General features: G+C 38.4%; 1 protein-coding gene across 1 annotated transcript in view; it reads right to left on the bottom strand.

Moving 5' to 3' along the window:
- The window catches only part of LOC150085902 (phospholipase A2-like), a 70,303-nt gene that overhangs the window by 13,536 nt on the left and 33,381 nt on the right, over positions 1-23,386 (bottom strand). The gene's annotated exons all lie outside the window — the stretch shown is intronic.

Raw genomic sequence — 23,386 nt, 5'->3', positions numbered from 1 at the left:
ACGCATTAGCAATTTCCACAGGTTCAGAAATAGAATCAGAGAAGTTGCAAGCGAGTATTTGATATTAATTCATTTGATTTTTTTTTTCCAGACTGTAGTAGTATCTGTGGATCTGTTTATGTTGGCAGCATAATGCACCCACACTTCTATTTTAATCATTCGTCTAACATGACGAGCCTTAGCCCTTGCTCTCTTAAACTCTAGGAGGTTGGCTGTGGTTGGATTTTTTCTAAACTGATTCCAGAATTTATTCCTTTCTCTTTTAGCAATGCTATATGCTTTATTCCACCACAATCTAGCATGGAGCCAGATTTTAGATGATGATTTCAGGATAGCAGATTCGGCTGCTGTCATTTAACCCCGGGCTCACATCTTGTGAGTATGGGCTTGGCACTCCCAGGGTCCTGAGCTGGATATCATTATTCTTCTCTTTCTTGGTGATTCCTTTTTACTTCTGACTCTCTCTCTCTCTCTCTCTCTCTCTCAGGGTAACTCGTGAATTTTTTTTTGGCTGGTGCAGCATAAGCCTCAGGCTTCCTTGCACCATATGGCTAATAATAATAATAATAATAATAATAATTATTATTATTATTATTATTTGTTGTGTAATATAGCTGACTACAGAATCAACCTTGTCAGTTGCAATGATGAAGGAATCTAAGTGAGCTATTTCTTGATATTTAGTCCAGTTGGTCTTATCAAATTTCCAAATTGTTCTAATGTTACTCTGTGGAGGAGAACTAGTATAGAAATTACAGATGATTAGAAAGTGGTCACTACGTGGATCTGTGGAACTATCCAGTCTATGAGAGGAAATATTGTTGGAAAACATACTGACAGATCAATAGCAGAGCTTGAGCCAGATGGTAAATGCACATATGTGTGATCACCAGTATTTAAAATAGTTAGGTTGTGTTTTGTAAAATGCCTGAATTTTACCTGCCCCCCTCCCACACTGTACTTTTGGGAATGCGAAACCCAACCTCGCATTTATCAGCATTTCTCACCTTTTCTTCCCCGCTAGAACACACGCCTCTCTAGCGTCACATTAAGTAAGGTCAGTAGTTATGATGCAATTCCACCTGTATTAGCTGAGTCATGGCACAACAGGAAGCTGTTACTTGATCAGCTTCTGACCATTACGAGAGATGGAAGTGTGGTTAACAAAGTGTTTGATTATTTTATCACATATTATGACTATTGAAAACAGACTTTTAATGGGATATCCTAATCTGATAACTGCGGAGTAGATTGTATCAATAAGTTCCTTCCGCAGGAATTGGATTTCTGAGTTCAGAGATCAGGAACCCTCACCCCGAACAAATATGACTTTCGTTTTCACATGGTTATAACTCCTTTTTTTTTTTACTGTTTTTGGTCTCCAGATATCAGCCCTGGAAATTAGTTCTCCCACAAAAACGAACTCCGGACCAATGGGAGCATGGAAAGCATATGAGGAGACATATATATATGCAGGTGAGAACAAAAGAAAGGGGGAAGTTTTTAGAGAAAACAAAGTTTTAGAAGTCGAGAACAGGGGAAGGGTTTTAGAAGTTTTGCATAGTTTTAGAAGTGTAGAGCAAAGAGTTTTAGAGTAGAGAATTTTTGCAATTTTTTAGAAGAGCAGGGAGAAAGTTTTTAGAATCTTTGAGAGAGCTTTTGGCAGTCTTGGAGAGTTCTGGGAAAAATCTTCTTAGAGTCCTCTGGATAGAACTAAGAGAGAGAAGTAGACGAAGATTAAGTAAAGACTGTTACTACAGCCTTACCTATACCACCGACCTGAAGCTTCCAGTAGAGCTGATTGGAATGGAACGATACAGTTGCCGTTCCAGATACAGTGGACTGAGACATTCCTTATACTGGTAAGTTTTACCTTACTCTTACCCTCTTAATACATAAGCATCCCTCCTCATTAGGTTCGAGCCCGTCAACACCAAATACGGAGGATGCGGAAAGGTCAGGGAATGACCACTGCATATCCCAGAGCAATATGGCCTTAGTTGCTAATGCTCCTAAAAACCAAAATAACAAACAAACCCTCCTCATTAGGATAATTGTTATTGTAACACGTCAGGACACACTGTCAGTAAATTAGAGTTTAATTTGATTAGTTAATACAGTATTATTGTCACTACGCAACACCCAATTGTTACTCAAGGTTTTGGTATAGTGTCTGTGCTTACATGTATATACCTCTATACTACTCCAAGTTGTTGACTGCCGACTAGAGATGAGCAAGATGCCATAGAGGAATCACATGAAGAACATAAATGTGTCACTAACTCACACCACTAGCTAAAGATCCTTGAAAGAAGAGGCAAGCCATTTAGTGATATGGAAATCATAAAAGAATGCACTGTTGAAGTTGTGGGATGTTTAGATTCAGCTAAGGTTAAGAAGTACAAACAACTACCTCTTTCAAGGAAAACTATAACTGATTGGCAACACAAACTAGCCCGTAATATAACAGAACAGCTTCATGAAATATGCTAAAGCAAAGACATTTATTATTCGATCGCCTTGGATGAATCCACTGACATTACTGACTCAGCACAGGTGTTATTTTTTATTCGTGTTATAACTTTTTTTTTTTTTTTTTTTGATTTGGTAGTTGTTGGCGCATCGGCTTCTGTGGCCATATTGCACCTCCCAAGGGTTTTTGCAGTACTTTGATCCAAGCCCGAGGCGGGAATCGAACCCGCGACCTTTGGGTTGCCGGGCAGGTACTTTACCCACTCGGCTAGCCCGGTCGGCCGTGTTATAACTGCGAATTTTGATTCATTGTCAGGGTACCATTCCAAATTGAATAGGCAAATTTTGGCCTTAGTTGCCCTTGTGCAGCTAAACCTCTACACCAACACCACCTTTCTTTGTCACGAGGAGTTTACAGGCTTTGGGTACCCTTACTGCCAAGACAAATGGAAGTGACACCTTCACCATCATTCAAAGAAAATTGCTGTGAAGCAAAACTGAATTTATGTAATTTATGTGGCAGAGAATAAAAATGCATGGAATGCATATAAATTATCAGGTGACACAGAAGCCTATGGCAGATATAAGCTAGTCTGTAATCAAGTCGCAAAGGAGGTTAGGCAGGCAAAGGCAGATTACGATAAATCTTTGGCAAAGGATACTAAGAAAAACAGCAAGGATTTCTTTACTTATATAACCCCTGGCTTGTAGCCGTGAAGGGTATTGTGTACGGCGTGTGCCTTTTGTATGCAATAAAGAGTTCTTCTTCTTCTTCTATAAACTCTAAAAGGAAGGGGATGAATCTGATTGGTCCACTTGATATCAATGGTTTGACTGTTGATGATCCTGCTCAGATAGCAAACAAACTGAATGAGTATTTTGCATCTACATTCACACATGAGAAATTATTAAGGTTTAAAAATGCCAGAAGGTTATCAAATTGTAGCAGGGTGCTTAATGATTTTGTAATAACTGAGAGCAAAGTGGAGGGAAAATAGTTAAAGTTAAACTTAAGAAAGGCACCTGGGGTGGATGGGATCTATCCAGTTATATTAAAGAAGGTGGCAAAGGAAGTAAGCAAAGCCTTAGCCATAATTATGAGAGCATCCTTGGACTCAGGGGAGGTCTCCCACAGACTAGAGATGTGCAAATGTATCCCTAATTCATAAAGGGGGATTGAAGGGTGTAATTACAGACCAGTTAATTTAACTTCTATTCCGGGTAAAATAATGGTGTCACTGGTTAAAGATGCATTGTAGGATCATCTAGACAAGACTGCAGCAATAATTCAGACACAGCATGGATTTGTTAAGGGTAAGTCTTGTCTGACAAATTTTATTGGGTACTATGAACTGGATGCAAAAAATAATTTTGATATCATATACATGGATTTCAGGAAAGCTTTTGACACTGTTGTGCATGGAAGATTACTGTACAAATTGGAGCAGAATGGTATTAAGGGATTGCTACAATGGATAAAAAGATGGTTGAGTGGGAGAAGACAGAGGGTGATAATCAATGGGTGCTGCTCTTTGTGGACTAATGTTATTAGTGGAGTCCCACAGGGTTCGGTGTTGGGTCCACTATTGTTTTGTATATTTATCAATGATATTGATGAAGGTATATCAGGCTTAGTGTCGAAGTTTGCAGATGATACAAAGGTTGGCAAGGTTGTTAATGACAGTAATGGCAGAGTGCTACTGCAACAGGTCATGGGATTTTGTCAATGATATACAGAAATTTTGCTAGCAGGGAAAAGGAGGTGATTGTCTGGAGGCCTCATTTTAGGAAGGATGTAGATTTGCTTGAGCGTGTACAGAGTAGGGCAACAAGATTGGTGAGAGTAATGAAGGGATCCTCTTACCAAGAGAGGCTTAAGTTCTGCAAATTGCAGCGGCTGGAGATTAGGCACCTGCGAGGTGATCTGATTGAGGTGTATAAGGTCTTGAATGGGTTGAGCACACTGAATTCTGATGGGATTCTTCCACATTTTCAGATTATGAACCTAAGGGGGCATAAATTCAAATTGAGGAAAGACAGATGTAGAATAGATGTGTGAAAATTTGCCTTTAGCCAGCGGGTGGTTAATTGCTGGAACAACCTTCATCTGTCATTGTGGAAGTTGATAGGTTACATAAATTTAAGGAGGAACTGGACAAATATTTAGAGGGAACTGTTTTGTAATTTTTTTTTTTTTTTTTTTTTTGGCTGGTGCTGCATAAGCTCATACACTTGCTTTCTTGCATCACATGCCACTACTACTACTAATTTAGTAAGTGTATGCGCAGATGATGTAACTTCCATGAGAGGAAAATCTGAAGGATTTTGTTGCGTTACTAGAGAAAGAATTGCCAGATCCAGATTCTGTAATTTCCTTTCACTGTATTTTTTATTAGCAGAATCTGTATGCCAAATCTACTGTTTTATGTGACACATTAAATAAAGTTATAGGTATTGTAAACTACATTTGAGCAAATACATCATGAAAAACTAGTTTCAGTGTGAGATCATGAAACTAGTTTTTCAACCACACCTGTTGATGTCTATAAAGCACCTGATAACTTACAGATGGAATTAATTGAGCTCTCAGAACATAATATTCTGAAGTCTCTATTTGATGCAAAGAAGAATCCTTTCCAAATATGTAAAAATGCTGTTGAATACCCATGTCTACATCAACATGCTTCTTGAATGCTATCTTGTTTTGGCACAACTTACTGTTGTGAATCAACATTGTAGGAGTTTTGTTATAGGCCTAAAGACTCTGATGTGTACAATGAACAGTTATACAGAGAAATAGAATGGGCCAGTAAATCTGAATGTTTTATAATGGGTGATTTTAACTTCCCAGATATTGACTGACTGAAACTTGTGGGTTGGTCACTAGCACACTAGCAAGGCTTTTGTGGATTTATTGGATGATTGCTTTCTACAGCAGCAGCATGTTTGAGAGACAACCAGAAGGAGTAATACTCTTGATCTGATTATCTGCAGTGATTATTTATACATTAAGAATTTCCAGATAAAGGAACCACTAGGTGGCAGTGATCACAGTGTACTGATGTGACATTTACTTAAAGATTTAACTTCCATAAGGGTGACTACAGTGGTCACAGAGATTTTTTAAATTGTATACAGTGGGACCAACTGATGATGTTACCAAGAGCAAATTCTAAATGGGAAGCATTCAAGGAATTAATCTTGGAAGGTACTAGGCTTTTCATGCCAACTAAGAAATACTGTTCTAGGTTTAAGCCCAAATGGATGTCAGATGAACTAATGAGACTTGTGGCAAAGAAGGAAAATCCATGGGATGCATATAAATTATCAGGCGACACAGAACCTATGGTAGATATAAGCTAGTCAGTAATCAAGTCACAAAGGAGGTTAGGCAAGCGACGGCAGATTATGAGAAATCTTTGGGAAAGGATGCAAAGAAAAACAGCAAAGATTTCTTTACTTATATAAACTCTAAAAGGAAAGGGATGAATCAGATTGGTTCAATTAATATCGATAGTTTGACTGTAAATGATCCTGCTCAGATAGCTGCCAAACTGAATGAGTATTTTGCATCTACATTCAAAAACTTGAGGGTTTATCAAACTCTAACAGGGAGTTAAATGATTTTGTAATAACTGAGAACAAAGTGGAGGAGAAATTGTTGAAGTTAAAAATAAGAAAGGCATCTGAGGTGGATGGAATCTGTCCAGTTATATTAAAGGAAGCAGCAAAGGAAGTAAGAAAACCCTTAGCTATAATTATGAGAGCATCATTGGACTCAGGGGGGAACTCCACGGATTGGAGATGTGCAAATGTATCTCCAAAGGGTGACACAAAATAATGGAGTCATTGGTTAAAGAAGCATGGCAGAATCATCTAGACAAGACTGCAGTTAGAGTTCAGACACAGCATAGGTTTGTTAAGGGGAAGTCTTGTCTGACCAATTTGATTGGATATGACGTGGTCACAAAGGAACTGGATGTAAAATATAATTTTGATATCATATACTTGGATTTCAGGAAAGCTTTTGATACTGTTGCACATGAAAGACTACTGTACAAATTGGAGCAATATAGCATTAGAGCAAGTTGCTAAAATGATAAAAGGATGGTTGAGTGGGAGAAGACAGAGTGGTAATCAATGGACACTCTTCTTCGTGGACTATGTTGTTGTTAAGTTTAATGACACAAGGGCTACTAAGGCCAAATTGTGTCAGTTCATAGTTTATTTCTTATATCCATATATCTTTTAACAATTTAATTATATACTTGCATATAGGCCCGTGCGATTTAAGTATGTTAACAGTTCTATGTTTGCATGATTTCCAAGAAAATGAGATAAAATCTGGGATTCGTTTAATTTGCTGAATAACCGAAAGGTGCTAGAACATATTGATGAGTAAAGAGGACAGTCTACAAGAAAGTGGTGAACTGTAAGTTGTGTCTGACAGAATGTGCACTGGGATGGATCTTCGCCCAATAATAAAAACAGGTATGTAATATGAGTATGCCCAATTCTGAGTCTTGCATACCACTTCTTCTCGTCTGTTTCATCTGAATCTTGACAGCCACAATTCTGGTTTTTGTTTGATCTGGTAAAGTTTGTTGTTGGTATTATTTCACCAGATTTGTGACCAGTTTTAATAACATGCCTTGCATATTATAGGCTTGTAATCCATATATGGAACCTGAAAGTGCTGTGAGAACGTGGTAAGAGTATTTTTAGCGGCAAGATCAGCAGACTCATTTCCCGGAATTCCTGAATGTCCTGGTACCCAACAAAGTGTTACTGATTGATTGGACTCTTCCACGAGAGTAACTGACAGTGAATAGTTTTCAGTGTAGAATGACAGGCAGAGAAATTCTCCCTTACAACAAAGACGGCACTGAGAGAGTCAATATAGATTAGGGCTGGTGAAATGGAGCATTCAACAATCTGTTCAAGTGCAAGCTTTATGGCATACAGCTCAGCAGTGAAGATACTGCATGTGGCTGATAATAAGACTGTAACTGTAAATGACAGGAAAACTGCTGCAGCACCTACAGCATTTTCAGTTTTTGATCCGTCAGTGTATATTACATAGGAATTGCAGTTGATGTTGGCATGGGCTGCATGCAACTGTCTGATATTGGCAGAAGCTAAAACATTCTTTTCCCATCAGAGAAAGTAGTCATCATGAGAGGCATGAAAACATAACCAAGGTGGTATAGGAAGAGTTGTATCCTCAGAAATGTCATTTAGATCAACATTCCAAGTATGAAGAAGTTCTTTAAGTCTGAGTGGAAGCAGATCGGTTTTCATGTGGCTACTCTCATAAAAGGAATTCCACCAGGTATTATATAAGTACTCCCAACTAGGATGGGAAAGGAGACTTTGGATCTCAGCAGCATATTGAGACAACAATATTTTTCTGCGAAGATGTAATGGAGGATCATGTGCATCAACGTAAAGGCAGATTATGAGAAATCTGGAGAAGTCCTGAAAGCTCCTAGAGCTTTCCTCAGAGCACCATGCTGTATGATGTTCAGCCGTTCTAATGTGCTTAACCTAGCAGAGTCATATACTGGAGAACCGTAATCCATGTGTGAATGGATTAGGGACTTGTACAGGTGTAGTAAGGTATACCGATCAGCTCCCCATGACATGGATGAGACTGATCAAAGTATATTCATATGCTTTAGACAAGTAGTTCTTAAATGAGTGATGTGAGCTTGGAAGTTTAGCTTGCTGTCCAGTATCGGTCCAAGAAATCTAATGGTATTAACAAGTGAGACTGGAGTTTTGTTTATTTCTAGTTCAGGATCAGGATGGAGAGCCCATAGCTTGCAGAAGTGAGTGGCAGTGCATTTATTTTCTGACAGTCGATAACCATTCTGTGAAGTCCAGGATTCTATTTTGGTTATGGCTAGTTGGAGCTGCCATTCGATGGTGTTCATACTTTTAGACTGACAAGAAATGGTAAGGTTGTCTGTATACGTGTAAGTTTGAACAGTTTTTGGGATGTTCCGTGTCATATTGCTAACTCGAATTACAAATAGTGTTGACTAAGTATCGAACCCTGTGGTATGCCTTCCTCTTGAATGTGAGATGTAGATAGTATGTTTTTATATCGAACCTAAAAATACCGAAGGCGCAAGAAATTCTGAATTATTGTAAGCAATTGTCCCCTTAGACCTAGATGGTAAAGATCCATTATAATACTATGATGCCAAGTAGTGTTGAATGCCTTTTCAAGATCTAAGTTGACCATGATTGCATACAAGATTCAGCTTTGATAAGCACATCTAGTGTTGATCTGTTCTTCCAAAATCCATACTGATGGTCTGGAAGGAGATTCTATGACTCCAGGATGTGAGTGAGTCTTGTATGAACCATCCTTTTGAAAATTTTCCCCACGCAACTCGTAAGAGATATTGACCTATAATTTTGAACCAGGGAAGGATCTTTGCCTTGTTTTGGTAGGGCAATAATGAATGAATGGTGCCAGGAAGAAGGATAGGTATTTTCAGAGAAAATCCGATTGTAGATCATCAACAGGGTATACAAGTCTTCTTCATGTAAATGCTTCAGCATAATGTAATGAACACCATCTGGCCCTGAAGCACTGTTTGGAGATCTATTTAATGATTCTTTCAGTTCTATTAATGCAAAAGGTTGGTTGTACGGAAAAGAGTGGCACGTTAAGAAGTTAATTTTATACATTCTGCACCATTTTTAATGCTCTGGAAGGAGGATGCATAGGAAGCAGAAGCAGAGATGGTGGCAAAAGATTCTGTAATGCATTGGCAACTTCTTCTGGAGTAGATATGTCTTTCCCTTTCCAATGAAGTATCAGAGAGGGCAGCCAAACAAATTTGCCATTTAGCGTCTGTATCCTTCTCCAGACGATCCGTGTGTCAGTGTCTTTTGTAATGGTTGATGCAAAAACAATCCACAAATCACATTTTGCTTTCCTTCTAATTTGTCTTGCTTTTGCTCTAAGCCTTTTATAAGCAGTTAAGTTAGCGGTATTAGGACACTTCTGGAAAATATTGCATGCACGGGTTTTCTCCTGTTTGGCAGTAGGACACTCTGCAGTCCACAAGTGATTTTGGTGAGTGCGATATGTCTTAGATTTTGGAATGAAAGCATTTGCCGCAGTTAGAATCTGATTGGTGATGTAAGTAGTTACATCATTGATATGTTTCTGTTGGACGTAAATTCTGTATAAATTCTGTATATTCTGTATAAATTCTGTATCTGGGCAGAATAGCCATCCCAGTTCGCCTTACTAAACTTCCAATTGGATCGTTGCTCAGGATTTTGAGTTACTGCTGTTTGTATTGAGCAAACAATTGGAAAGTGGTCACTGTTAAAGGGATTGGATAATACCGACCATGTCAGGATTGGAAAGATGGATGGAGTGAAAACTGACAAATCAACTGCAGAAGTAGATCCTGTAGGTAGGTGGATGTAAATAGGAGATCCAGAGTTTAGTAAATTAAGATCACTACTATTATTTATAAATTCTTCAATTAATTTGCCTCTTCCGTCCATTGAAGCAGACCCCCACAATGGATGGTGTCCATTAAAGTCACTGAAAAGACAAATTGGAGATGGGAGTTGTGTAACGAGGCTGTCAAGTTCTGAATGGGGAAGAGATAGAGATGGTGGAATGTAAACGGTAACAAGGGTAACCTATGTACCAACTGCAGTACGAGTAGCCACAGCTTCTAGATTTGTTCTTAACTGGATCGGCTTGGACGGAATGTTAGAATTAACCAGAATGGCTACTCCTCCACGTGCAGGAGACTCTGAATTTCTATCTCATCTGGTCATCATATAATTGGAGAATTTTGGCAAAAATTTGGGTGAAAAGAATGTTTCCTGTAGGCATACAGCTATGGGATTGAATTGAGCTATTAAATCCTGTAAGTCATCAGAATGACTGCTGAGTCCTCTGCAATTCCACTGTATGATATTATGCATTATTTAGGTTTACCTGAGGATGATTCATCTGGCTGTTTTTTGGATGTGGGGCATTTTTTTTTCTTGGGAATGTGGGGCGACCAGTATCCATAGTGTCATTGGCATGCAATTATAGGATGGGTTCCCCATAATCCATGTGTACATCCATTTCCATACTGTTGGTTTGTGGTTTGACTTTCTTACAATCTTTAGTTTTCATTCTTTCAGTGTCCTGCGAGATTGCTGGAGTATCAGTTGAGATACTAATTGGAGTGTTTGTGGCTTTACTGGTTTTAGGTTTAGGAATATCTTTTCTGGAGGCTGATAAGGTTTCTTTAACCCAATTTGCCAGAATTGGTGTTCAGTGGTATTGACACATCTGTTTGAGCTGCAATTGAAAGATAGCTTTGGGTGCGAGATGCATAGGATAGACTGGGCATGGTCAACATAATTTGTCTGCGTGCTTCAGGATATTTATGTTCTGTTTTGTATCTCTGAAGTTTCTTTCCATTTTTCCACATATCACATGATTTAGAAAACACAGGATGACTTCCTTTGCAGTTGGGACACACGGGGATTGAGGCTGAGCAGTGTCTTTGTGTGTGGTCCTTCGAGCCACATATAGAACAGATGGCATCACCTCTGCACGCCTGCTGAGAATGGCCATATTTCTGGCATTTAAAACAGCAAAGAGGATTCAGGATGTATGCCCGGATCCGGCAGTTTAAATAGCCAGCTCTTACAGTGAATGGCAAATAAGGAGTGTTGAAGGTAAAAATGATGGATCAAGTTGGTATGAGATTTCCATCTTTTTTAATCATTATGCGCTTCGCACTGATTACCTTCTATTACTAAGTTCTTGGACTAATTCCTCTTCAGTCACCGAAAGTAGGTCCCACTCTGTGATGACGCTTTTCGATGAATTTAAAGTTTTGTGGGGAGTAACAGATACTGGCTGTTTCAACCAGGAGGTCTTGTGATTGTAGTCTTTCACCATTTTTGGTGATCCCACAATAAATTCCAAATATTTTCGGATCATAAATGGTGATAGCTTGCCCACAGGCTGAGTAGACAGAGAGTATATCACCAGAAAGTTAGGGAGGTTAGGACACTGCTTCTCTTCGAAATGTTTTAGGATGGTTTGAGTCATTTTCATTGGACTGACCTTGAGCTTGATGGCTCTAAAGGAGGAAAATTATATTAAGTCCATATTTTCTCCTTTTAGCCCTGGAAGAGTAACTTTCATGGAGGCAAGAGCTGTGCCACCAGTGACCAAGCGGTTAAGGACGGTAGTTGGGTTAGTATGGATTAAATAAATAAATATATATATATATATAGTATGCAGAAAGTGCGAAGAAGATTTTTGTTTAATCCTAGTGAATCTACGGTATACACCAGAAGTGAATTTAATGAAATGGATAAAGAATGTGGCAATATATGGTAGGATGAGGCGACCAGGTAAGATATGAAAAGAGACAGATAGTTGGCAAGAAATTAAAATAAGAAATGAAAAGGTGACCAAAATAAGACTACGGTGCAGTGTTTTTTACAATTTCAGTGTCTTCATCAGAGGCCATCCACCGAAATGAGAAAGGCAATGTTCTTGCTTCTGTATGCAATGGTGCACTTGTGCTGTAGACACGTGTTAAGAACGAATTTTGAAATTTTGCGGCAAGAGTAAGGTCTAATAAATTGTGCCAATAAATGTAATTATATTATGTAGGGCATACAGATCATGGATGACCTTACAGAAGCAAGTAAAAAGAATTGAAAAACTGAAGTAATGATATCGGAATGTAGAAATTGGAAGGAAGAAAGGAACTTACAGTTACCTTGTAAAACTGAAAATGACTAAGGTGGCTAGCAGTTCCTAGCATTAGAAAAATGGTGCGAAAAAAAAAAAAAAAAATTTGTATGGTATGGTGTCTGTGAGCTAGTTGGATGTATAAATTGAAATGCAATATGTAGTGATGAACTCTGTTGATATAATAGTTTACAAAGTAGCAGTGAAAAGCAGCTAAAATTTGTTAAGGCAAAAAATAGATTGGGTAAAGTTAGAAGATAGTATGCCTCCGTAGCCAAGTGGTCAGGAGCGGGAGTGCAGTAGCACACGCTCCTTGAGTAGACCGGAGTTCAGGCCCCTGACTGCTGAATATGGTCGATCTGCCAACCCGCACTGGACCAGCGTGGCAGATTATGGTCCATTTCCCTCAGCATGAATTGTTGAGGAGGCTTCCATCCTGCAATGGGTTGATAATGGCTGCACTTTACCTTTTTTTATCCCACATATTGCATTCGATAAACTAATGGCTCACAGGACATAAGAAGTAGGGACATGTAAAGCAGAAAGATGAATGAAGTAGAGGTAAGTAGTTGGGCTTGGGTAGTTCGGGGTTGCAAAACCCGTTCCTATAGTTAAGACCCTGAACGAAAGTCTGGAAGTGAGTACATCATGGTCAGTTGTGTGAGTGAGAAAAATATGATAGATAGATAATGAAATGAAAATATTATATACATGGTTATAATACACTGTGTTAGACCAATTGGTGGGTACAGGTTTTCTAAGCTATGAGACACCACAGAGGCCTAGTGTATTGTATATATACACAGTTTGTTATTTGGTTTTTAGGAGCATTAGCAAATACAGCCATATTGCTCTGGGGATATGCGGTGGTCATTCCCTGACCTTTCTGCATCCTCTGTATTTGGTGGTCACAGGCTTGAACCCTGGTCTAATCAAGAAGCGTGTGCTACACACACTGCTGCTCCTGCCCACCTGGCTACGGAGGCGCCATATATACACTATTTACAAACTTGGTGTATATGGGTTTTGTCATCAATTATTGCTGATCATGTTGTCTATATTGATGTCACATATTTTTTTATGTTTGACGATGTTGAAGGCTTTACAGAAGTGGTAGCGAAGATATGCTGTAGGAAAAAGGTTATTTGTCAGTTTTTTGTTTAGCATCTTGATGTTATTGATGGTAATTTCCTTATTGCTGCAGATGGTTGCTATCCTGATGCTTTGCACTAGTATAACATTGGCATGCACTCCTCTAGATATATTGGAATGCCACTGTGTGAGGTTGACTATATTAAAATTAAATGCATCATGTTTGTTGTACAGGTTGATGGTAGCTTTGTTGTTTATTACTGTCATTTCAAGATCCGGGAAATAGGCTGTAGCATCATTGTTGATATTATAGCCCATATTTATAAGCAAGAACATTGCTGTCTTTCTCATAATTTCGGTGGATAGCCTCTGACGAAGACACTGAAATTGTGAAAAACACTGCAATGTAGTCTTATTTTGGTTGCCTTTTCATTTCTTATTTTAATTTCTTGCCAACTATCTGTCTCTTTTTCATATCTTACTTGGTCACCTCATACATCTTGGTCCTACCATCGCCACATTCCTTATCCAATTCATCGAATTCACTTCTGGCGTATACCGTAGATTCAATAGGATTAAACAAAAATCTTCTTCACACTTTCTACATACTATATATATATATACACAATTTCAGTGTCTATATATTTTCAGGGTACGTTTTGCTGATGCAGTGTCCCTGATCCATAATCAACGTTATCTTCCTTTTCGTACTGTTACTCTCCACCTTCTATGATTACTTGGCTTCTTAATACTATTAGTCTTTTATTATATATATATATAAAAGGAACGAAAGGTGAATTTTTTTTTCTTGATTCTTACTTGAAAGCTTTTAAGTAAAGAATCACTTAAGTAAAACAGGAAGAAAAGACACTTGAAAATAAAAATAACTTATTTGCTGAGAGAGCATGCTCTATATATTGTATAAAAGATCGGTAGGTCACTATCGCTTGGATCCCTTCATGGACTAATGTTATTAGTCGTGTCCCCCAGGTTTCGGTGTTGGGCCTGTTTTTGTTTTGTATATTTAGGTATATCAAGCTTAATGTCAAAGTTTGCAGATGATACAAAGGTTGGCAGGGTTGTTAATGACAGTAATGATAGTATGATAATGGAACAGGATCAAGAAAAGTTGGGCAGGTGAGCTGAGAACTGGCAACTGAAGTTTAACATTGACAAATACAATGTACTGCATATGGGTAGCAGTAACTGCAGAGAAATGTACCAACTCTGTGGTGTTATACTCAGGGAAATGGAGAATGAAAGAGACCTAGGGGTAATTGTGCAGTCAGATATAAAGTTTTCTGACTAGTGCAGACAGGCTGCCAGAGCAGGTCATGGGGTCTTGCAATGGTATACAGGAATTTTGCTAGCAGAGATAGAGGTGATTATCCCCTTGTATAAGGCAATGGTCAGGCCACAGCTCGAGTACTGCATACAGGTCTGGAGGGCTAATTTTAGGAAGGATGTAGAGTTGCTAGAACGAGTACAAAGAAGGGCAACAAGACAGACTAGTGAGGGGAATAAAGGGGTGTTCTTATGAAGAAAGGCTTAGGTTCTACAAATTGCAGCATCTGGAGACCAGGCACCTGTGTGGTGATCTGATTGAGGTGTATAAGGCCTTGAATGGTTTCAGCAAGCTCAATGCTGATGAGATTCTTCGTCTTGCTCAGATTACAAACCTGAGGGGATATCAACCGAAATTGAGGAAAGACAGTTTTTTTTTTTTGGTAGTTGTTGGCGCATAGGCTACTGTGGCCATAATGCACCTCCCACGGTTTTTGCAGTACTTTGATCCAAGCCCGAGGCGGGAATCGAACCCGCGACCTTTGGGTTGCCAGGCAGGCACTTTACCCACCCGACTAGCCCGGTCGGCTGGAAAGACAGTTGTTGAATAGATGTGTGGAAATTTGCTTTTAGCCAACAGGTAGTTGATTTCTGGAACAAACTTCCATCTGCCATTGTAGAAGTTGATAGCTTAAATAAACATTCACTTTTGGAATGAATGGATGGGTGAAATGGGAAGGGTTTTTTTGGTTGATGCTGTATAAGCTTGATTTCTTGCATCATATGCCTCTACTAATGTTAATGCTAACATTTTCATAAATGACACAAATTAAAACAAGCTTGAGATCTCAGATGACAGATATTCACTTGGAAGACCAATTAAAACTACGCTAAACGATGTTGGAATCAAATATCAGAGTATTATCTGGCATTAAGCAGTTGCAAAAAAGTCATTAAATGGTTTGTTGTCTACATTCATCTATTTTTAGTTTTGTTATCATCTTTGCTAAACAAATAAATGTCTTCGCTATTTTTGTTTAAATTCCTCATACATTACAAAAAAGTCATTAAATGGTTTGTTGTCTACGTTCATCTATTTTTAATTTTGTTATCGTCTTTGCTAAACAAATAAATGTCTTCGCTAATTTTTTTGTTTAAATTCCTCATGCATTAAGAGGCTGTAATTAAAATGTAAATATGCCTACAAAAATAAATTAAAAAAATTTTTTTTTTGTATATATTTAATTCTCAGCATGTGGCCTAATAGATATTTGATCTTGGTTAAATAAAATGTGGCCTTCCAATGTAAAAATGTTCCCCACCCCTGGTCTAGAGTGTTAACAGAAATTTAATTCTGGCTAGCTGTGGTACTAGTAGTAGTAGAAGTGGCATGTGATGCAAGAAAGCAAGTGTATGAGCTTATGCAGCATCAGCCAAAAAAAAAAAAATCACACCATTCCCTCCAAATGCCTATCCAGTTCTTCCTTAAATTTATTTAACCTATCAACTTCCACAACGACAGATGGAAGTTTGTTCCAGCAATTAACCACCCGCTGGCTAAAGGCAAATTTCCGCACATCTATTCTACGTCTGTCTTTTCTTAATTTGAATTTATGCCCCCTTAGGTTCGTAATCTGAACAAGTGGAAAGAAACCATCAGAATTCAGCATGCTCAACCCATTCAAGGCCTTATACACCTCAATCAGATCACCGCGCAGGTTCCTAGTCCCCAGCCACTGCAATTTGCAGAACTTAAGCCTCTATTGTAAGAGGATCCCTTCATTCCCCTCACCAATCTTGTTGCCCTTCTCTGTACATGCTCAAGCAAATCTACATCCTTCCTAAAATGAGGCCTTCTGACCTGTACGCAGTACTCAAGGCACGGCCTGATCATTGCCTTATACAGAGGGACAATCACCTCCTTCTCCCTGCTAGCAAAATTCCTATATATCATTGACAAAACCCCATGACCTGCCCTGGCAGCCTGTCTGCATTGCTCAGAAAACTTCATATCTGACTGCACAATTACTCCCAGGTCTTTTTCATTTTCTACCACCTTAAGTATAGTACCACACAGTTGGTACGTTTCTCTGGGGTTACTTCTACCCATATGCAGTACTTTGCATTTGTCAAGGTTAAACTTCAGTTGCCACTTCTTAGCCCATCTGCCCAAATTATCAAGATCCTGTTGCAGTAGCATACTGCCATTACTCTTCATTAACAACCCTTCCAACCTTTGTATCATCTGCAAACTTCGACACTAAGCCTAATATACCTTCATCAATATCATCGATAAATAGACAAAACAACAGAGGACCCAACGCCAAACCCTGTGGGGACTTCACTAATAACATTAGTCCACGAAGAGCAGCACCCATTAATTACCACCCTCTGTCTTCTCCCACTCAACCATCCTTTTATCCATTGTAGCAACTTACCCTTAATACCATGGTTCTGGGATAATGTATGCAATGCAAGTTCACACATTTTTTTGTAATGATGAACTCTAAACATGAAAGGTATAAGAGTGTACTGAGAAGAAAGAAGAAAGAAGATACTTATTGACAGATTTTGGGAAAATATATGTAATAAGTCTGTTCCACAGAGTAATAGAAATAGTATATAAGAAGAGGAAAGTTAGTTCTGTGAAGTTTGGAATTTTATAGTGAGTAGATGTTGGGTTAAGGGATATATTCAGAATAGTTTGGAATAGGGTGATTGGAATTGCAGATACCAATTCAGGAGGAGAATGCAGATGGAAATATCTATAGAAAAAGCATGTAGGCAGAAACAATGTATGTGTAACAGAGAGTAGAGAAGTATGTAAAGAAGGGTAATTAACCTGGCTGCTCTCTTTGGACAGTCTATCTAAGAACTTGAGAGAGCGGACCACTACCCAGATATGTGAACATCATTCCAGGGTGGACAAATTTCCAATTTGTATAGATTTCACAACTATTTCAAGGAAAAGCAAAACTGAAAATGATAAACAGTCAGTATCTTTTGATGCAGAGGAAGCAATATTTGCAGTGCATTTATTCCAAGAGAAATTAGAAGCCAGGGTGATCCCAATAACGATATGTGACCTTGTCTGAAAATCTGAGTGTTACTGAAAATGAGTATAGAAACAACAGGCTTTTTTCTACAAGAAATTACACCAGATCAAGTTTTATAAGGATTGAAAGTTAACTAAGTTTCTTTGCCCCACTGAAGAATTACTTAGATATCAGCATTTCAGGAAGCAGCAGTGGATATTCAATCGGAAGCTGTTTGTGCATACTAGGATTTCTTAAATTGGCGGGTAGAATGTAATGTGTTATTATCAGCAAAACTAGGGCTGGGATTTCCAGTCAGTGGAAGAAGGTTATTAATACAGAGACATAAATTTTGACTTGAAAAGGATGATTGCAGGAGAAATGTGTGAAATTTTTCTTTATCCAGAGAGTAATTGGCTGTTGAGACAAACTTCCATCTGTTACAGAATAAATTTAAGGAAGGATTAGATAAATTTTTAGAGGGAATGTACAGTGAGATAGATGGTATTTTGTTTTTGCTGTATATCTTGCTTCCTTGCATCATGTGCCACTACTAATATATAAGAGGAAAAGAGTGGAAGAAAGAACTGTACTCTGGGGAAAATCAGCATTCACTGAGAAGCTAGAAGACTGAGAGCTATGTGCCATCATCTGCAGTGAGTGATCAGAGCAATCACTGTCTACCCAGTTGCAAAAAATGGAAGGCAAACCATAAGATGGAAGCATATTTAGTAGACATTCATGTCAAACATGAACAAAAGCCTTGAAAGTTTCGAGAGCAAACGCTTGTCTTTCATTGAATTGTCCAAAGATGAGTTAAGCCAAGATGCCATTAGTGGAAATCAATCCTGATGGAATCCATATTATTATTATTATCTTTATTTTCTCCTAAGAGACACCCACTTAAGGCTATTAACCAGGGGGTGCACATTCATATATACAAATATAAGTTATATACATAATTATGCACTTATAATTTATACATATAATTGTCTTAAATAAAATATACAAATTATACTTTGTCTGATTAATTATATTATACATATCATTGCCTTATTTTTACATGACAGGGAGATAGAGAGCATGAGCATAATTTGTAATTTTACAAGGAATTAGAGAATTTTAAAGAATGTTCACATCTACACCACTATTTACAGTGAGATAACAGAAAGATAAGACATCTAATATAAATATGACAGGAGCATCATGCAGAGCAAAAACAGTCCCAAACAGTTCATTCTTCATTTTCTGCATTCTGTTTTGTTTTCATCTGTGGACTTCAACTCAACATTTATAAGTGGAGTAATGTATTCTGAAACATTTCAGTCCTGTTAACTCTTCTCTGTGCAAAGCCGTTCTGGGTCTGCTTGAAGGTCGATATGTGATATGTGAAATCGTAATGGTGTTAGAAGGAAAAAATTGCTGAAGGCTTCCCAGCTACGTGAGCACGCTACTGAGTGGAGGTGATGGTGTCCTATTCACCCACCTTTGCGTCACGCGGGGTTGAGTCAGCAGGGGCGGTTTTTGGTGAGTCGAGTCTCCCAGTCAGCAGTTTTGCAAGTGTGAGAATGTTCTTGGTGACAATTATGTGAGACCAAGGCGTGACATCCAAGTTGGCATATAAAATAGCCCTTGAGATGGTAAATGGCTGTGTAGTGATCCTTTTTAACCATTTCAGCATCCAGTACTTTAAACCCAGGAAAACCTTGATGGTAGCATCTGGGGCAGAAGAGCAAATCTGAGATGCGTAAAGAGGGATGGGGATGACGCATCTTAAAATATATTCGTATCATCTTAAAATATATTGATGATCATTGATCAGATGGCAGGTTTCTAAGATAGTGTAAGCGTTGGCAGTCAATGAATTTCTCCTTTACTTAGGAAAGGGTGGAAGTAAGTACAATTGGATATTTGCACTTCTACTCTTTCCTTCTGATAATTTGAAGGGAGGGATTTATTACTCCTTTATAGGAACTGGCCGGATATAAGCAATTTTTCATGAAGAAAAATAAATATATACTAGAGGAATAAGAGATTATAAAAAGGTGGCAGAAAACAGGCACAAACTATACAGCACAGTTTGGAGAACTAGCAGAGAAATTCCATCAAGACAAACCCCCTTTTTGAATTTTTCTAATGTTCTTTTGTCACAAGACAACAGGAGGCATTGAGTGGAACGTGCTAGTTAGGAAGTGATTTACCAAGATCACTGACCAAAAGTTAGAGGAAAAGATAAATCAGATAATCAATAAATCTGCTTCACCATTAGCTGAGGACGCAATAGATCCATCAGGTTGTAAAGAAGGTTGGAGCACAGGAGGACAGAAGTTGTAGCCAACAGCCCTGACCAGAGGCCAGAAGCTCAATATTATTTGGACAAGAAACAAGTTTCTTACTCTTAGTCTGCTCAAAATCAACTTTGGATTGATTAATAACTTTTTTACAACCATTGAAAACATTAGTGGAGCCAGAAAATGTAGCTGGAGATTTGGATAGAAGCCAATTGCAATATGCCATGTTTTTATTTTGAACAGCTTCAACACATTTATTAGACAACATGGGTTTAATGTAGGAAGAGATTTTAAACTGGAATAAGAAATAAAGGATTTCATCCCTATAAGAATAATTTGACTAATATTATCTGAACAAATACATGATCAGAAGATCTAAAATAGTAATCTAAACAAAGAAAATAGAGATATAAATCACACAGATCATTTCATTTTGAAATCTTACAATGCCAAACAATATGAGACTGAAAATGGCTATGAGAGAGAGAGGCTCCACTAGGGAAGAGATCATCACCAAGTTGTGATTTGAGGTACCTAGATGGGCTACCAACATTAATTGTATTCTTTGAAAGATTGTTGGTGAGACAAAGGTCAAGAATGCTGGGTGTGTGGTTAAGGATTGGTATTCTAGTAGTTAAATGAATATAAGTTGTATAAAGTAATTAGTAATCACAAAAGCCATAGCATCTCTACTAGCTGGCTCCACAAAACTAGCAAATTGAAGCTGGGTGAAGTTGAGAACAATGAAATCATCATACCAAGTGGTCAGGTGAGAGTGCAGTAGCACATGCTCTTTTAGTACACCATGGATCAAGTCTGCATAGCTGCTAAATATAATTATGATTGTATTCATGATCTATTGTAAACATCTCTAACCTAACAATCATGCTGGAGTATAAACAAGAAAATCACTTCACTGTTAAGAAAGTTAGAATGGAAAAAGTCAAGTTTTTAAGAAAGGAAGGCAAAAAGTTTTGAGTGGTTTATAGAGTTGGAAGAGCAATAGAAACAACAGATGAATGTTACAGAATTGGGTAAAGAGATTTTAAGCTGGAGATCAAAAAGAGGAGATTCCAGATTAGGAATTCTTTGACAAGGGATGTCAGAGCAGACACATACAAAAGTACCACTTTTTAAGCAAAACATATTAAGAGCAAATAATTAGGGTAACAGATAAGTGGTGGATGAGATAAATCAATAATTAAGATTCTGTCAAAAAAAAGTAAGTGGTACTGCAGATTGCAGATGGAAATGAACGTCGTTTATCCATTTTAGCAACTTGCCTTTAATGCCATACTGCTCCAATTTGTACAGTGGTCTTCTATGTACAACAGTATCAAAAGCTTTCCTGAAATCCAAGTATATGGCCGGGCTAGCCGGGTGGGTAAAGTGCCTGCCTGCCTGACTGGCAACCCAAAGGTCGCGGGTTCAATTCGCACCTCAGGCTTGGATCAAAGTACTGCAAAAAACCTTGGGAGGTGCATTATGGCCACAGAAGCCTATGTGCCAACAACTACCAAAAAAAAAATACCAAGTATATGATATCAAAATTATTTTTTACATCAAGTTCCTTCATGACTCCATCATTGTACCCAATCAAATTGGTCAGACAAGACTTCCCCTTAACAAACCCATGCTGTGCCTGAATTGTAACTGCAGTCTTGTCTAAATGATCCTGCAATGCCGTTTTTAACCAGCGACTCCATTATTTTCCTTGGAACTGAAGTTAAACTAATAGGTCTGTAATTATTCATGTCACCATTTGAACTTCCATTGTGAACTGGGGATACATTTGTACACCTCCAGTCTGTGGCAACCTCTCCTGAGTCCAAAGTTGCTCTCATAATCACGGCTAAGGGTTTGCTTACTTCCTTTGCCACCTCCTTCAATATAACTGGATAGATCCTGTCCACCCTAGGTGCCTTTCTTATGTTTAACAATTTCTCCTCCACTTTGCTCTCAGTCGTTACAAAATCATTTAGCTCCCTTTTACAGTTTAATAAGCTTCTGTCCTCCACTTCCCTACACAATTCCTCATTTGTGAATGTATATATTTTAGAAATGAATTAGAAACTTTTTGAGTGGTTTTGATATTTTTGCAGATCAGTTTTTCTCTTTGTTTCACTAGTCATGAAACATTGGTAAAAATTTTTGGATAGGGGGAGGGGAATGATGTGTGAATTGAAATTTTTGGATATGGCATACATACAGCAAGAATATTCTCAGTTTCCCTGACTTAATGTGCCTTTAGTAATGATGCCATCCCACACATTGGCTACTCATAATTTGTCCAGTCACAAGCTGGCAGGGTAGAGGCAACACAATTATACATTAGCTGATCTAGTTGCCTCCTAGGTAGTTATCAACAGGTTCAGTCTGGTGAGTGTGGCTGGCCTGACAAAATTATTTTACAGCTGTACCCCAAAAGGGGCTCACATCTAACCCCAGGGGCTCACATCTGGTGAGTATGGGCTTGGCACACCCAGGGTCCTGAGCTGATATCATCATTCTTCTCTTTCTTGGTGATTCCCTTCTACTTTTGTGTGTGTGTCTCTCTCTCTCTCTCTCTCTCTCTCTCTCTCTCTCTCTTAGGGTAACTCAGGAATTTTTTTTGGCTGGTGCAGCATAAGCCTCAGGCTTCCTTGCGCCATATAGCTAATAATAATAAAAACATAAGGAATATTGGAGCTCGCTATGATGGTCACCACGACCTCAAAAGATATGACCCATAAGAGAATAGCTGAGCAGAAGTTGGAACACTGCTCTGTTGACTAAACATAGTTTTTATCATTTCAAGCCTTCAGTAATCAAAGTGGTGCAAGTAGTGATGAGTCATCTACTACCTAGTACTGCATGGTCACACAATCAGCCATTCCTCTGTGTGATGTGGATACATCTCAACCCCTAACTTATGTTAGTTTCACTGGGTTATCACTTCCAATATACTAGGTGCAGTGTTTATGACCTTGCACATAGGGATATACCTCAATGTGCGAGGTCACAGACACTTCGTGATGATGGAACTATTAGTAAACCCAGGATTACTGATAGTACCACCATTGTGAAGGTTAAATAAGAGGATTTGGATTTTTCAGAATGATTGAACTGTGCTGAAATTTGGCCCACTTGACCATGAGACCTGCATATCAGTTCCATCAGCATTTTAGACTCCCAATAGTAGCCCTAGCTATCATAGCTAAAAGAATTTCTGTAACAAATCTCAGGAACCAAACCACTTATACCACTATTAGCTGTTGTACTGATAAACTGGCTGCAATAAAACAATTACTATGAAGTTGTAAACTCTTCTGACCCTGGCTATCCAGAGTATAAACAGAAATTTATCATTTAACTGCTGATATATATTTTTTATCAGCACCCTGTAGAGGACTCCCAGGGTTCAACTGAAACATTGGTATATTAAATTTTTCAGTTTTACAAATTAAAGTATTCTTTTGAGT

This window comes from Mastigoproctus giganteus, chromosome 5, assembly GCF_048544385.1.
Source record: "Mastigoproctus giganteus isolate SK-2022 chromosome 5, ASM4854438v1, whole genome shotgun sequence".
Lineage (NCBI taxonomy): Eukaryota > Metazoa > Arthropoda > Arachnida > Uropygi > Thelyphonidae > Mastigoproctus > Mastigoproctus giganteus.
The sequence above is the reverse complement of the archived record's forward strand: the minus strand, read 5'-3'. Positions and strand labels throughout refer to the sequence as shown.